At 38.1% G+C, this 12,777-nt stretch overlaps 1 protein-coding gene across 5 annotated transcripts in view; it reads left to right on the top strand.

Annotated features, from left to right (window-relative positions):
- The window catches only part of TSC22D1 (TSC22 domain family member 1), a 127,899-nt gene that overhangs the window by 24,914 nt on the left and 90,208 nt on the right, over positions 1–12,777 (top strand). Inside the window, exons 3-4 of one of the 5 annotated variants that reach the window (XR_016438870.1) lie at positions 10,637–10,719; positions 10,907–11,013. The exons of 3 other annotated variants lie outside the window; for them this stretch is intronic. The gene's annotated coding sequence lies outside the window, so the exon portion shown is untranslated. Of the gene's footprint in view, positions 1–10,631; positions 10,720–10,906; positions 11,014–12,777 lie in introns of all 5 variants that reach the window. One more of the 5 variants, XR_016438869.1, reaches the window with a different exon arrangement.

Raw genomic sequence — 12,777 nt, 5'->3', positions numbered from 1 at the left:
TCTGTACTGCAGGGTTTCTTGACTGCTCCTTTTAAAGCATTTTGGGTCTGGCTGCTGTAGGGGAATCAGTTCTTGACTAGATAGTGCCTTGATCTGATCCAATGTGTTGATATGTTCCAATAAATAGGTGAAAAGACCAGAAGTATGTTCTTATTTTTGTGGCTAAGCAATCTTGGCCATCATGAATGGTGATAATTTTGAAGTAGTCCTAAATAAATGCAGTTTTGTAAGCAAATATCCTGTGTTGTATTTGCAGTCAACATCACATTGTAGTGTGTTGTTCTTCCATGACACATGCCAACTGACATGCTGTATAGTCAGGTGATGCTTCTCTTCAGACTTGCAGTTTTAAGGAAATGGAATTGGTTCTCTAAAGTCACTTTATATATACATTTGAAATCTCACTTGCAAGGCATGAGCAGCCTTTGCATTTGTCCCAAGAGAAAGCTTTTTATCCTGTGATCATACAGATGTACATGTCCACTGTCTTGCTTCAAGTCCTTTTGAAGCAGGTCGGATAAACTGTACTAATGCTTTTCCTGGGCTATCACATTGCATATCTGCATGGTTATTGCACTTCATTCTAGGAACAAGTCTCTGTGCTCTCACTGACCTCCTAGTGGTGAAGGAGAAAAATTCAACTTGGGAAGGAGATGTGTGTAAAGTTATGGGCTGCTCCTGTCTTCATCTGAGTGAAACCCTGGGACAGTCATTCCTGGGTTATTTGAGAGGTGTGTTTATTCAGATACCTACATTTGACAGTTCCCTGTAGGCTTCTGTTTTCTGAAAAATTTGGTGTATATATAAAGTTCTCAAGCAGTATTTTAATGTATTTTTAAGTTTATCAATTTGCTGCCAATACAGAAACAATTTTGCTTTGACATGATACTTTATGCCACTAAAAAGCATGTGTACGTGTATGTATATATGTCTAAATACAGATTTAGTTCCCAGTGCAGCAACTGCTTGTGCATATAGGTAGTTTCTAATGAAAATTTGTTATTTATGCCAGTGGAGTAATATCTTGCAACAAGTTTACAGACTTTGGTTCCTTGTTTTCTAGGGGTGTGTCTACATGGGTTCATTGTTTTTACGTGTTAGTAGTTTTGGAAAATTAAGGACTTTTCCTAGTGGCCTAAAAAATAAATCTGAACATCTAATACTTACTTCATTTTAAAATATCTAATCTGAAGTTCTAATAGGAAAGCTGTACAATCGAATTTTATATGGTCTTGACCCATTTAAATGATGCCTCTTCTGATTCTCTCCCCTTCCCTCCCCAGTCAGTTGATTATTGTTAATTAAATTGTCTTTCCCTTCTGGTATATTAAATATTAAGTGTGTTCTTTTCTGTGGATTGCTGAACCTTTTTATTTTACTTGAGTATGTGAATTTTATAGTTTTGAAAATAGAAACGTCGTTTTGTATCTGTTGCCTGTAGTAAAGCATTCGTCCTTTATTTAGTACTAGTTATGGGATTTACTTTCTATTCAGGGGGTTGGCAACCTACAGCCAACAGAGCCATAGCTTTGGTGGTATTTGGCGGTGGGGCTCCCCTAGCATCACATGACAGTCAGCTGCCTGGGCTCTGATGGAGGGGGAGCTGTACCAGCAGTAGTTCTTCCTGTGCCATGCCACAGTCAGCTGCCTGGGCTCCAGTGGAGGAGGAGCTTTGTGCTGAGCTGCAGTTGGGTGACATAGGTGGCAGCAGGGGGGGGGCTTTCACTGAGCCACATTGTAGCTGAGCAGTGATTGGTGGCTGGGTCCTAATGCTTACCCATTTCTAATCTCAGTTGTGCTATTCTGATCCTCTCCTCCCCCTGCCCCAACACCACCAGAAATGTTGCCAGCCCTGGTCTATCCTGTCTTTGTGCATGTAGCAGTCTTTGCATATACTTGCTTCAAACATGTTTGTCCAGAACTATCCCTGATTGTAATTCCAGTGACAGCTAGAAAACCTGTATTAATTTTGACTATTAATTCTGCTTTTTACTGAAGCAGATTCTATAAAGCCCCTGTGGTGTTTGCTTTTTGCCTTTTGATAGGTTGTTATTCATTTTTATAAATAGTCTAAATATAAACAGCAGAATACATTCAGACTTGTCACTGTAGTTGTCTTTGCTTTTCAGTACTATTTATTTAAAAAAAAAAAAGTTTTGTAACCAAAATAGGACTCTTATTATAAACTTGGAGCTGATCCATTTTTCCCATAACTTTTCAAAAGAGGCTTATACAAGAAAAGCTCATCTTACAATTGTTTCTACAGCTGTATCCCACTATTTTTAATAATCTTTTAACTCTATAACAAAATATATGCATTTATAATAAGATTATAACATTTATACTTACTAATCAATACACTGGCTGTCTTAACTCATGGAAGATTGATACACTACCAAGGTGATGTTGATTGCAAATATGGCACTGGATATTTGCTTATAAAATTGGGTATTATTTTTATGGCTACTTTAAAAATATCACCATTCATGATGACAAAGATTGGCTTAGCCACAAAAAATGGGTACATATTTGCGTGCGTTTTGCTCTGGGTGTGTGCACGCTCTTCTTTCTCATCTTCACCAGTTGGAGCATACTGGATCAGATCGGGGCCCCATATTTTTCCCTGGAGAGGCACAGTTCTTGATCTGATGGATATCTTTAGCAAACAGAGGTGGAAGTAAGTCTTGTCCTAAAGGAAGAAAATTTGATACATGCTCAGACAGTTTACTTGTTCGATTTATCATCAGGTGTCATCTGCTTTTAGAGTGATTATGTTGGGTGTACATTTATAGATTTTAAAAGTTATATTGGTTTTTCTTCTTAAATTTTTGTGCTATACAAGTAATGCTATTGAATAATTTGGCTTTGTAGGTAATGAGTTTTTGAAAATGGCACTTCTGTGCTCTGGAATAGAAGTGGGGGTGGTCAGCAAGTCTGGAAACAAAGGTTCATTAATAGCTCTTCACTGTAAATAGTAGGAAGCTCAATGTTGCTAGGCTTATTAAGTTTATTAAAAGGGAAAATTACCTGTAAGGTATGCATCTTTTTCAAAGTTACTTTCTGTGACTTCTTTTCCCATTTAAACAAAAGGCCTTCCCAAATCGACAAGTTTTAATAGACAGTTGATTTTGTGCAAGTGAAACATGTACTTCACTTTTAGGTGAAGAAGAAAAATTGGACTCAACCTAAAGCAAACCCTAAAAAAAAATGGACATACTTCAAAATGGTACAAACCCTCATAGGCCTTAGTGAAGTAATTATCTTAATCCCTGTTTCCGTACAAGAGCTGGAAATCTCAAGAGGTATCTTAAATGACTGACTTTGAGACTCTAAACTTTCAATTTTTATTATTCTCCAAAGTTATAGTTTTCATGTTCTTTATGTAAACTTTTCTTCTCCAGCCACCCTTACAAGATTTCCACCAAGGGAACTTAAATGGTTACAGATTCATTTTGGTTGTGAAAGCTCCTCCTCCATTTCCAATGACCATTATTCTTCTTCCCCGTAATTCTATACCTCCATCCTTTTGTTGCTGTATACATTTGTGTTCATTCGAACACTGTTTAAATAATTGTTCCATTGAATCCAGAAGCTATTTGAGCTTGATGCTCTTAAATGTGTCCAATTTGCAAGCTTAACTCTAAAGTTTGTTGAGAAAATGAGCCTATTCCCCTTTCTTAATGGTTAAGGTTCCTTCCCCATGCAATTCTGTATGTGCTTTAGGTCAGCTTGCACTGTCTCTTCTGAGTCTCCTGCTGTCAAATAGACCCTGAGAATCTGATCAAGGGGCATCCTCATTTTGGGAAGCAAGCTTTCCTTCGTTAAAAAGTCATTGACTAATGAAAGGTTTGTGATGACTGTTCATGAAATAACACTTGCATGCATTGGAAACTGAAGAGTGCACCATCTCTAGTTGATTAGCCCAGAGCATTTGAATTTTCAAGAAATTTCTCATTCCTGAGGTGATATATTTTTATTAGACCAACTAGACAATTGCAAAACAATGTTTCTTTATTTGCAAGGTTTGGGTGACACGCGCCCTTCCTCAGGCAAAGCAGAATGCAAAGATTGTAAAATTTATCCCGGGTTGAAATTAAAATTTATATTTCACAGGAGAGCTGGGGAGTGGTTTAAATTCTTCTGGTTGGAAAAGTTTATTTTTATGCAGATTAGGCCTGGATAAAAGTTGGAACAGTTTATGTACCTCAAAGAATTTTTTTTTTTTTTTTTTGCAACTGCCTGTTTGGTTTAATAAAAGATGTATTGCCTCTAGCACACTGACTGCTTGTGCTTTTAGACTAACATGGCTACAACCTCTATCCCTTCATCCTGAGGTGCGTTATTAATAGGGGAGAGCTTAACTCAAAATTTGCATTTTAAATTGGAGTTTGGCTGACTCCTAGCACAAGGGTTTCTAATTGATTAAAATTTTTTACGTGACTACATCTATTTAAGCTCCTTTTGGATAAGTGCGTTGATTGATGGATTGATTGATTGATTTCTCTGTAGCAAAAGTACTTTTTGGATCCAGTGTTTATGAAATTCCATATTCTTTTGACTTTGAAGGATTCCTCTGAACTTGTATCTTGGGTAAACATAAAAGGTTCATGTTCCCTTTCTGCTTTTGTATAGCAGAAGGCATTAGTGTTGCTTCCTCTAAAGTCCTTTCAGCTAACATCTTTTCCTACATAAAGTTCCTTTTTTGTAATGTCAGTTATTTGTGTGCTTATTGCAGTTGTCCTTGCCTGTGGTGTGTCATTTCATCCTAACTACATGTTTACTCATAATTTTGGGTTATTCCTGTCTGTTGTATGATCTCTCTTGGATGGTTTTTGTTTTAGCAGAGGTTTCCCTGGGCTCAAGTTCTCCGAAACAGTAGCTAATTTTGGGTGCAGCAGTGGGAGAGGGCCTACTTCTCCAGCTGGGAACCCAGAATATTCTGCCATTTAAAAGGCAAGGCATTTCTAAAATGATGGTTGGAAACTTGTTCTTCCTTGTGCTTCCCCCTCCCCTCTTCTTTTGGTCTCCCCTAATGTAGAAGGGCAGGAGGAAGGGAGACGAGCAACAAAACATTAATTTTGGAGGAAAATGCTTACAGAAAGACTTAATTCCCTCATAAACGCTTTTTTCTCATTTGTTAATAAATTATTTGACATGTTCAAGTATATTAAGTCAGAGTTCAAAAACAATACTTGCTTTTGCAGATGTTTTTGTAAATTAAGCTAATTCAACTTGTACCATAGTTCAAAGTTTCATTATGACAGTACTCAGTATATGGTGTCTGGATTATAGCTTTGAAGATTATAAAGTTTTTTTGTTTTTGTTTTTTTTTTGTTTTTGTTTTTTTTTTGAAGAGTCCACTGCTTTAACCATTTAAATCTTGTTAATCTTGTAAGTCTAGTTCCTTAAAGCTTATATAACTTTTAAAAATATGAATATTCCTAGTTAGGACTAGTAAGCTTAGTTAATTAGGTAGTATTTGAGCATCTAAAGAAACTGCATTTTCAAAATCAGAAGCACGTTCCTCAGGTAGGATACCTTTGTATTTTATTATAGTAATAATTTTCTAGATACCTTTTCAATTGCAACATCCCCAAAGTTCATTCAACAGAATCTAAAGTAAGAAAACAAAATATTAGTGAAGAACTGTTTTCAGTTGATTTATCAGTTTCAATGATATATGAAGTTGCCAAAGTAATTCACTTGTCAAGCATAGCAGTCTTTGCTTAAAATGAATATTTGCATAGGTAATTACTGTAATGTGAGGCCAGAGTAGAGTTTTTAAATATCTAGTAAATAGGAGGGCATTTGAAGCAGATGTCAGTGTGTAAAGGAACTCTTGAGTAAAATCGTAGTTTACAAAATAACGGTCAAAATAGTGTGAATGGCATCAGTCTGTGAACCTAAATAGTATCCTTATAATTCAAGTTGCTTAGACCCCTGTATGCATGTAATCATTAGACATTGTTATAATTTATCAGGAAGACTGAGGGAACTGGGCTTATTTATTCTAAAGAAGGGGAGACTGAGAAGGGACTTAATAGCAGACTTCAACTACCTGAACTGGGGTTTGAAACAGGATGGTGGAGCTAGACTGTTCTCAGTGATGGCAGATGACAGAACATGGAACAATGGTCTCAAGTTGCAGCAAGGGAAGTTTAGATTAGATATTGGGAAGAATTTTCTCACTAAAAGGGTAGTAAAATCCTGGAGCAGGTTACCCAGAGGGATGGTGGAAAACCTCCAAGGATGGAGACTCAAGACCTGGCTAGATCAAAATTTGGCTGGGATGATCTCGTTCGGGGTGCTCCTGCTTTGAGCAGGGAGTTGGATTAGATGATGACGCCAAACTTGGGGGCAAAGCATCCATGCCAGAAGATAGGCGGGTGATCCAGGCTGACCTGGACAAGCTCAGCAAATGGGCAGACGAGAACCTCATGGTGTTTAACACCGAAAAATGCAAGGTTCTCCACCTTGGGAGGAAAAACCTGCAGCCCCCGTATAGGCTCGGCAGTGCTACGTTGGTTAGCACTACAGAAGAAAAAGACTTGGGGGTCATCATGGACCACAAGATGAACATGAGCCTGCAATGCGATGCTGCGGCTAGTAAATCGACCAAAATGCTGGCGTGCATCCATAGATGTTTCTCGAGCAAATCCCGGGACGTCATTCTCCCTTTGTACTCGGCCTTGGTGAGGCCGCAGCTGGAGTACTGCGTCCAGTTTTGGGCTCCACAATTCAAAAATGATGTGGAGAAGCTTGAGAGAGTCCAGAGGAGAGCCACGCTCATGATCACAGGTCAGGAAAACAGATCTTACGATGACAGGCTGAGAGCCATGGGACTCTTTAGCCTGGAAAAGCGCAGGCTCAGGGGTGATCTGATGGCCACCTATAAGTTTATCGGGGTGACCACCAGGATCTGGGGGAACGTCTGTTCACCAGAGCGCCCCAAGGGATGACGAGGTCGAACGGTCACAAACTCCTGCAAGACCGTTTCAGGCTGGACATAAGGAAGAATTTCTTTACTGTCCGAGCCCCCAAGGTCTGGAACAGTCTGCCAGCGGAGGTGGTTCAAGCACCTACATTGAACACCTTCAAGAGTAAATTGGATGCTTATCTTGCTGGGATCCTATAACCCCAGCTGACTTCCTGCCCTTTGGGCAGGGGGCTGGACTCGATGATCCCCTGAGGTCCCTTCCAGCCCTAATGTCTATGAAATCTCCTGAGGTCCCTTCCAACTTAAACTTTTTATGATTAATACATTAATTCAAGTTTTTTTATATGCACATGTGCACTGTGTGCGCGGGTGGCTGGGTGGTGCAGAGCTGTGCCCCCCCACACTGCTGCTGGGTAGGCAGGAGTGTCTTGTCATGGTGGTGTGGGGCACCTGGCAGCAGCATTGAGCTTCCCTACCCTGCTCTGCTGCAGAGGCCCCCAGGAAAGGGCAGCAGGGTGGGGAGCCCTGAGCCTGCAGTGGCTTGCCTGCATCCGCCCCTGCCCTGTGCACATACCTGGGCAGCATGTGCCTCTCCATGCCTCCCTCCCCAGGAGCGTGTGCAGCATTGGGGAGCCAGCCCCCTTGCCACCCCCTGAACTAGCCTCCCTTGGGGGCCTCAATCTGGTGCATCTTTCCCCCTCCCCTGCCGACTTACTAGAGGGAGCTGGTGCCCCCCTCCACATGCATGTGGCACCCCCTGCCTGACTTCCATCCAGCCCCAAGCAACCCTGGCATGCTGGAACTCTGCCAGCCTGCAAGGGAAACCAATGATTTCCTGCTTTGTCTTTTTTTTATTACTGCAACCTCAGTGTTGGGAACCACTGCTCTATCCCTTTGAAAAGCAAAACACTCCCCTTCCCACAGTGTTCAGTATGTTTACCATGAATAGAAAGACGGTCTTTATTTTAAATTGTAGTAAAGTGCTGGGCTTACTTTGTGTTCTGTAAACTTTCAAATTGTTGTCAATAGTAGTCCTTTCAGACTGAAAAGCAATTTTAAAGGGGTTAACAAAATTACAACTAACAGTTCATTTTGTGAAAATGAGCACAGTCTAGTTTTTTGGATTTATACATTTATAGCTTATGACAGTTTGCTGCTGTGCATCTGAGGGGTATGTGCATAAGCAATCATTGTTTTATAGTGCCTTGGTCTGAGACTTCCACTTCAGAAAATATTAAATGATTTGAGTTATGGTTTCTACTCTCTACTTTTTCTTAGTTATTCTTACTTTGTTAAACTCCCAGTCCCTGGCTTGAATGAATGCAGAAATGCTATTACTTCAAGGGAAGCAGCATTTTTTTCATTAAAGTTTCTGGTCCCCTTTTCTTTTTCATGGTAGTTGCTTTTAATAAGTGGCAAATGCCAATGTGCACATGTATCAAATTATTCCAAGGTTTGAGAGCAAATAAAGGAAAGGGTAGCAATAAGTATTCTTCAATTTCTGCAAATTTATTATTTGTTTCCTATTATTGAGTTTTAAATATGCTATCGCACCACTTTGGCAAGATATTGAAGATTTTTTTTGAGGTTTTGAGATTTAATTTGACTAAGATTGCAAAGTTTTATAGCTGCATCTTAGCAGAGAATATACCAGTGATAGGAAATATTCCAGTGATAGGAAAAATATATATTTTGTTTCATAGCAAGCTGAAATTATTATTCTACTTAAAGTTCATAGTATACCTTCTATTTGTATTGAATAGATTTGAAATGAGGATTATTGGTACCCTTTAGCACTGTAGTTGCTATGTCTCCCCTTCCTTCTTCACCCCTCAAAAAGGTGTGATGGGCTGGAATTTCCCAAGCTGCTTCTCCCCATTTCAGTTTTCAACCATTTCAGGTGTGTGTGTGTGTGTGTGTGTGTGCGCGCGCACACGCGTGTGTGAGAGAGTGTGTAATATATCATACACATTCACTTATGCATAAATTAGTCTCTAGTTTTGTGCTGCTGGATTCATGTAGGCAGATCTGTGCAACCAAGCAGAATACCACAGATTTTTTTTGATGAATTGCATCTGGATGTACAGGTTTGCTCCCACAGAGCTTATTGTAAGTATGCAATGCCCAGTAAAGCACCAATCTTAAGTTACGTGCTGCATCATACAGGTAGCGTATGTACTTGAACATTTTATTTTAAGAGAACTGAACGAAGTCCCTTCCCTTACATTCTCCAAATAAGGGAGAAGGAGCCCTTAAGTTTCCTAATTTTGATTCCTAATAAAAGTAGGATTTTATAGTTGGATCTACTACTTGAGACTATGGCAACTATGAGGCTGCCTGCCCTTTATAAAGAAAAAGTGCTTGGCTTAATGGTACAGTGAAAATATATTGAATAAAAGACATAAAGTGCATATTGCAAATAGAATTCTTAGCAAACAAATGTAACTATAGTTTTAATTGGCAAAATACTTAAGGGATTTAATTCAAGCAGATAGCTAAGTAATTTAGAATCACTCACAACTTTATTTGAGCAACCAGCTACTTGGTAGAGTAACATTTTTTTAAAAGAAAAGTTACAGAATTATTCTCAAGTAAATCTTACATAATATAAAACATGGTTTGACTTTAGAGCTTTGGAGCATAACCTTGGACATGTGCTGGAGATTGGTTTTGTTTCATTAAGTATCCGTAATGCAATTTCCCTTAAGTTAGCTAGATTTCTTGAGCTTAAATTGTCACATGCATTAGGCTTTTATGCTTTCCTTCTTTTGTGGTCAGTAACACTGCAGTACAAATACTAAAGGGCCTTTTATATTTTTAATTCAAAAGAAAAAATACATGTTGACAGAATTTAACATCCTCTCTGTGCAGGGCTTGAACAGAGGAACTCATACTAAATTAAAAGGGGGGAGGGTTTTTCTGCCTTTGTAATTTACTTGAGTTTTTGCTACCATCCAGCTGGTAAGTGAAAGCTAAACTAGGGCAGTTTAAACTTCATCCTTAGACTGGGATTTCCATGCTGTTTCCTGCACTGTTTTTGCTTCTTTCATTTTTATTTTAGTGATAAGAAGCTATTAAGTAGAAAATATAGACCTTAGCTGTATGTTGCTTGCCAGTTTAAGTTTTATATGGTCCTAGTTTTGATGTAGGATATTTTTTTTCCTTAAAATCTGTTTATTTTAATGCAAGACTCTCAATTAAAAGAAAACTGCAATTTCATTTTAAACTCTTACCTGAAAGGGTAAAAGTGGAGTGGAAAGAAATTTGCTAGTCTTCTAGCTCTCAGCTGTCTCTAAAATAATAAACCCAGTGAGGGCTTGGGAGTGCGGTGGAGCTAATGCTAATTTTTGGAATCTTCAGGGGATTTTCTCTAAAGAAGTGTAAATGTGTATTGCGAAGAAATATTGGCTTGTCATTTAATCTTTTTTTAATGCAGGAATAATTGTAATCTGAAATGCTAAGGAGGATTTCTGGGAAGAATAATTTTCAGAAATTCGGTTAAAAAGTCTGTGCATGTAATATGTGGTAATCATGCAGAGAAATGTTCAATACTTAAGAAATAAAGGGTGTTTGTGATTCAAGAGGGCTGGTAGTTCATTGGTTGCATGCTTGATTGGGGGAAGGATGCTTTTTTTTTTTTCCATCAAGTGGGAAGTTCCTCTTATCTGCCCTAGACCATGTTCATTTTTGTCAGTCAAGGCTTGACTCAAATGGAGGGGGCCCTGTGAGAGAGACAAACTAAGATATGGTTAATCGTTCTTCAGCACAGATGAGTCAGTGGGGTAAGTTCTTTTCTTTCTCTTTTAAAATTTTGGTGCAAATGTTATTGCTTTCCAATATTTTGTATTTATACCAAAATAAAAAGTATGGGCTAGGAATAGACACATGTACATATTTGTATTTATTTTGCTTTTATATTCCTTCAACATTTTTATAAGCATCCTAAAACGCATGCTAATATTTTAACAGATACAGAAGGACAGAGTCTAACTTTGTACTAGTATGCCTGGGAAGAGGCATTACCAAAGTTAATTGTGTCTAGTGCAAAAGCTGGGAGGTCTCACTGTTCAAAGCAGGTAGGTGAAATACTTGCATGGAGAACAGATCTAGGACAACTAGGAACAGAAAACAGTTTTACTTCAAATGAACAAAAAAGTTGGGAATAGCCCCCAACCTTAATCAACTTATTTTAACCTTTCCTAGTAGTAATTCTCACAAGAGAACCTCAGTATGGTCTAGGAGAACTATACATGGATGTTTTCATTCCTGACACTAAAATTATAAGTAGATTTGCAGGGATATTCAAGAAGAAAACAAAACCAAAGAACTTTATAAAGAAAAAAATGGCTAATTCAAAACAATTGTAGAATTATTTTAAGAACAGCTGAATACAGCTTGGGACTAGGCAGGCCAAATTTCATATGCTGTTAACACATGCTGGGAAAGGCAGAATAAAATAAGAGTTTTCCAGTGCAACTGTACTCTGAAAGGTACTTACATAATCGTGTAGCCTTTTATTCTGTAGAACCTGTGGTGTCCTGATCACAGAATTCATAGAATGTGGATAAGCCTTTGCAGAGGCCAGGGCCTTCAGTCATTCATTTCATTGTATATAGCCATCACATGGTAGACATCAAGCGTTTGCTATTTCTTATTCTTTTTAGCATTCTTTTTACCAATATTACTTATGGAAGCATCAGTTATACAGTAAGATTAAATTCCAGTTTGTGTATATGAGGGCCTGTTGTGGTCTTAGAACCTGTATTTGCTCATGAAGGTAGCAGATAATTCACTTTGATTCTTGCAAGGCTAAAAATAAGGTAACTGTCTTTTAATTTGAAAATTGACTTCATTTCATATGGATACTGATGCTGACACTTACAACCCTACTTTTGGGGTCTTTTTCAGAGTAGAACTGCACTTTCAAATTTTTTTTTAAGTTACGTGCTTTTGTGCTAGTTATTTAATATATTTTTCTTTTCAATGCATGTGTATTACTCTTGACTTAGCGTTAATGGCAGGGATACACACTTACTGAGAATAGGATTACTGTATGTAAGGGATCAAAACTTTCTTTACATTCTGCTGTATTTGAGTTCCCTAGAGATTACAAACATCAAAGGAAAGTTGTGGAAAAGAAGACAAGATCCTAATACTTAAGGAGAAAAGTCTATAAACTTGTCACCTGTGAAATTCAGTTTGAAAAAAATGTGGCTAGCATCTTTTGGAGTGGTTGTCAAGCAGTCTTGGAGTGTTTATCCTTAACACTGCTCATCTGTAGTATAGGAAACTGGAAACTGACACGAGCAGAATTCAAACTGGTTGAAAGATGCTGGAGAAGTGTAGGAAATATGAGGGAATTCTAGGAATTGAGTGGGAAACTAAAAAATGTGATATAAATGTGCATAAGCTAACTGCAGGTATAACTGAATTAAATAATGATCAAACCTGATGCTGAATATTGAAAAAAAAGTGGAATACTCTGATAGTTTAAGGGAATGGCAAGCTTTAGGTAATGATTTGAAATAAATTCAGGATACTGTGACATACTTAACTATAGTCTTGTAACTTTCTCTAAAAATTAGCTCCTTAAAAGAGAAAGAAGGCATGGAGGGAGAAAGGGAAGAAAAAGTAAAACTGAATTTTGTTTGAAAGAGAGTGGTGTCTTCTCATCAGTTCAAATACTCTTTTTCAGGTATAGAGTTTCCTGATGATTGAGAAGGCCTTTCCTTTTAGTGGAATCATATTAGAGCCACTAAAATCTATTCATCTTACTTTAAAAATGTGTTTTAACTAGGCTATAAAAGTTCGTTCTATGCTATACTTGGCATATAAAAGCT

This window comes from Crocodylus siamensis, chromosome 1, assembly GCF_052110815.1.
Source record: "Crocodylus siamensis isolate JL-2025a chromosome 1, ASM5211081v1, whole genome shotgun sequence".
In the NCBI taxonomy this organism is placed as follows: domain Eukaryota; kingdom Metazoa; phylum Chordata; order Crocodylia; family Crocodylidae; genus Crocodylus; species Crocodylus siamensis.
This window is presented reverse-complemented; position numbering and strand designations above follow the sequence as displayed.